This window comes from Giraffa tippelskirchi, chromosome 1 (assembly GCF_054371585.1).
Source record: "Giraffa tippelskirchi isolate mGirTip1 chromosome 1, T2T-mGirTip1v1.2.pri, whole genome shotgun sequence".
Lineage (NCBI taxonomy): Eukaryota > Metazoa > Chordata > Mammalia > Artiodactyla > Giraffidae > Giraffa > Giraffa tippelskirchi.
The window spans coordinates 51,668,218-51,672,990 of record NC_137275.1 but is presented as its reverse complement, the minus strand read 5'-3'; positions in this window follow the sequence as shown (position 1 = coordinate 51,672,990).

Below are 4,773 nucleotides of genomic sequence, written 5' to 3'. Positions count from 1 at the left end.
TCCTTATCAATGAGCTTATATTATTCAAAGTCTTTTTGCAGAAATTGCAGCCCTCAAATTATTTGTCATTCATTTCTTTTTCACAAAACCATGGTGGATCCTACATAGTCAAAATTTGTTTATGTGACTAATTCAAAATAACGTATTCTTCAGACATGCTAGAATCACACGTAGCACACCCAGACTCAAACAGGGCTTAGCCAAGTTGGTAGGAGAGGTTTCATCCTCTCTGGGAAATTTCTCTTGCTCAAGTCAGGTGAACCAGGTCCACATTTCTCCACATAATATCTTAAAGATGATTTTTTGACACCAGACTTCACGAAGGTCATGAAAAGATTTATTGAAAATTACTGAACTCTGCAATGAGATCTATGGGAGAAGGCAATGGCACGCCACTCCAGTACTCTTGCCTGGAAAATCCCATGGACAGAGGAGCCTGATAGGCTGCAGTCCATGGGGTCGCTAAGAGTCAGACACGACTGAGAGACTTCACTTTCACTTTTCACTTTCATGCATTGGAGAAGGAAATGGCAACCCACTCCAGTGTTCTTGCCTGGAGAATCCCAGGGACGGGGGAGCCTGGTGGGCTGCCGTCTATGGGGTCACACAGAGTTGGACACGACCGAAGCGACTTAGCAGCAGCAGCAGCAATGAGATCTCTACAACTCTAATATGCTGTGGGTTCCCCCTCCCAAGGGTGCCAGTGGAGCATGCCCTGTCCTGAAGTGCTCCTTTTCTGAGCAGCTTGTGTTATTCCTGTCAAAATATTGCTTGTTGTTTCAGACAGTTATGAACTTGTTTATCGACTCAGAGCATGGCAGGCTGTGGCTGCAGCTCTCCAACACTCCCATCCAACTGCTTCGTGCTTGGCCTTGATCTTCTTCAAAGGGGTTCGATGTCCCTTTTGGAAGCAAAGTCCACTTCCTGTTCGAAGAACCAAAAACATCTCCAGTTACCCAGAAACATAGACTTAGCATTTCCCATGCCACACTGTTAATTACTTTGTGTCTGACACTCTGGGTGGGTTTCTCAGTATGCAACACACTTTGTGTGCTTGCTCAGTTGTGTCCGACTCATTGCGCCCCCATGGACTGTATAGCCCACCAGCCTCTTCTGTCCGTGGAATTTTCCCGGAAAGAATAGTGGAGTGGGTTGTCATTTCCTCCTCCAAGGGATCTTCCTGACCCAGAGATCGAACTCGAGTCTCCTGCACCTCCTGCATTGGCAGGCAGATTCTTTTTTATTTTTTTGCAGGCTGATTCTTTACCACTAAGCTACCAATGATATGCTGGCTGTTGCACACATCCAGGAGAACTCCACAAACCAATTTTGGTTTTATACAGCTGTTTTCCTAGGAATCAATCAGGCTCCTGGAAACCCCTCAGGACTCTATAAATAATCATATACTCCAAGGATATATTTGAAGATACAAGTAGGGGGAGGTGATCTCAGTGGCCTGAGCACAATAACATGGTTTCAAAATACAGTCTAACATATCTAGTAACACAGGCACGTTATTTTGTCTTTAAATTAAATATTGATGGGACCAGAAAACTTTCTGCTTATCTCTGCTTCTAATAAAGTTCATGTTACAGGGTATTTGGTTGGGTTTTATTAATAGTAAATCTAGAAATGGCAAAACAGTGAGGTTTTTCAATACCACTGTAAGATAATACATCTTATGCACATACAGAAATGAAATTCTTATAATCTCAAGCCTGAAGTATTGAGGTAATTAATATTGGCTTTAATTGTTTCCTTTCTTTCCCTTAAAAAAAAAAAAAGTACATCTGCATTCACCCAGAAGCACATGCAGAGTTGAAATCAGACTGTCTGGGTGTTTTGGACACAAAAGGAACCTTTGAAAACTCTGATTTGAGCACATGAGTGTCAAGGACCCCCACAACAGAGCCAATCCAAAACGCGCTACACTGTTTCCATTCAGAGAGCATCAATGTGCCTCTTTAAGAGTTTTTCAGAATCCCAGGAAATTGTGATTACATGGCATTAGCTTTTCATTTTCTAAAGAATGGGTGAAAAGCATGGAAGTCCTCTTAACAATGTGAAGAAAAGTATTTTTGGTTCTGGTAAACTTCTGCTGTTCTCTGATAAAAACTACACAGAAATGCCTTTAGGATACCACACAATCCTACATACAATTGTAGCTCAGTAGTATGGGTGCTGGAGGGACTACCACCTTATCCAGCCTGAAAAAAGACTCCCAAATGCCTATTGTTCTCCCCAAACAGTCACTTAGTCAAAGATGGTATTCATTCTGGTGATATCATGAATTTATTTGTCTCTCTTAGATGTTCTCATTTTTCCATCCATTCGTGGAAGAAAACAAATCCAACTAAAATCACTGTAGGTTTTGGTAGTGATTTACTTCATCTGGTTGATTCTGTATTTGCTATATAGAGGAGGAAATTATTCAATACTCCATTATGTGTACAAATTGTGGAAATAATATTGACTTGGCTACATTACATATGTAGTAGTGGTATTTACTGAATATCAACAAAACACCACCAAGAATAGGTTCAGATCATCAGTGGATTCTAAGGATATTTATAGGAACCCAAAGATTCCTTCAAGATCTTGGTAAGAAGCCAATGTTGAAATTCTAGAATATTTTAGGGCAATATAAGGATTGGGCCTGGGCTTCCCAGGTGGTACAGTGGTAAAGAATCTGCCTGCCAATGCAGGAAATGCAAGAGATTTCGGGTTCAATCCCTGGGTGGGGAAGATCCCCTAGAGGAGGAAATCGCAACTCGCTCCAGTATTCTTGCCTGGAAAATTCCATAGACAGAAGAGCCTGGCAGACTATAGTCCACAGGGTTGCAAAGAGTCAGACGGGTCTGGGTGTGCACATGCGCGCACACACACACACACAAGGATTGGGGCTACCACCATCACACCATTATCAAATCAATGTATTGTGAGATCATCCAATGATAGTCTTATCAGAGAACTCAAAGTCTCTAAACTCATGCTTTTTGAATTTTATTATGTGTAACAATTGCTTAGATGTTTCCTTATTAAAGATTCAGATTCACAGGCCCCTTGCAAGGATCATGATTCATTATGTAAGGTGTGGAGCCCGGGAGTCAGCATTCACATAACATCCCAAATGATTCCGATGCAGTGACCTATGGTGGGCTCAAAGAAACAAAACTCAACCCTTTTAATCCACCTTTAATATTCACCTAATCTGATTGTCCCCACCTGTCCAAATGCTTGTACTCATCTTGTTGTGCTTATCTCCAGGTTTGGATAAATAATTATTTCCTTTCCACATAGTAGTAAATGGCCACTCCATCATCACCTGGTGGGGGAAGCTAAGGGAATATTTACCTTATGGAGAAACTACCCCAGCCACTCATCTCTTGAGCAAAGTCAAGTTAGAATGGACTTGCCTAGGTCTGGACATCTGTTTATTTTTCGATATTTTTAAACAATGTTTTTATTTATTTATTTGGCTGCACCAGGTCTTTATTACTTGTGGCATGTGGGATCTTTAGTTGCATCATGCAAGCTCTCAGTTGCAGCAGATAAGATCTAATTCTGAGACCAAGGACTGAACACTCACCCCCTGCATTGGGAGCATGGAGTCTTAGCCACTGGACCACCAGGGAAGTCCCTATTTTTCGATATTGAAGAAAAAGTTATGTGCCTGTCCCCGCCTCCTCACCCATGTTGTATACCCTTGCTGCTGAAAGTGTGATCCATGGACCAGCAACAGCTGGGAGTTTATTAGAAATGCAGAATCTCAGGCCTCATCCACACCTATTGAATCAGACTCTGCACTTGGTCAAGATCCTAGGTGATGCCTGTGCACGTGAAAGATGTGTGTGATCAACAGCCTTTTTTGGAAAAGAATAAATGGGTGAATATGGGTTTCTTGACAGCACAATTAAACGTGCCTCATCACAATAGGATCAAAGAAGTTCTGTGGACTAGGTGGACAACTTTTTTCCTTCCAAGATCACCTATTTACCCTAACCCTTCAACTTAAAACAAATATTTATTTATTCATTTATTTATTTGGCTTCATGGAGTCTTAGTTGTGGCACATGGGACTTTCTTCGTGGTCACGCGGCTCTTTCATTGTGGCCTAGGGACTCTCGAGTTGCATTGTGTCAGCTCTGGGGCTTCAGCAGTTGCAGCCCGTGGGCTTAGTTGTCCCTCGGCATGTGGGATCTTAGTTCCTAGGGATCCAACCCTGCGTCCCCTGCTTTGGAAGGTGGATTCTTAACCAGTGAGTCACCAGGGAAGTCCCACCCCACCCCAACTTTTTCGCCCTTGAAGCTTGAGACAGTCCTATGACCTGGATCGCTTCAGGATTCTCACTGCTGGGACAAGATTTTACTGCAGTGCGCCACCCCCCAAATCCCTCTAGATGCCCAATCTCTCTTCAGCAGGCTTGATCAGGCTCTCTTGCAAGCAGGGCTCCGGGAAAGAGGCTGCAAAGAGTGCAAAAGAGAACCAGGAAGGCCTCTACCCTCTAGAAGTGGTGGTGGTTTAGTCGCTAAGTAAGTACTTTAAGTACAACTTTAAGTACTCTCTTAGGAATGAGCTGTGTTTACCTGCTTGGAGGGGCAGGTGAGGGGAGCCGTGGGAAGGGTCTCCCTTTCCTCAGAGCGGGCTCATCTTGCTCTGTCATATGGTAATGAAAGCAAAGTCTCGAGCCCACACCTAGCTCACATGCTTGTTCCTCAGGGCCTGATGACTCCATCTGCAGTTTAGCCAGTAAGGGAGGTATTTCCTATTGCA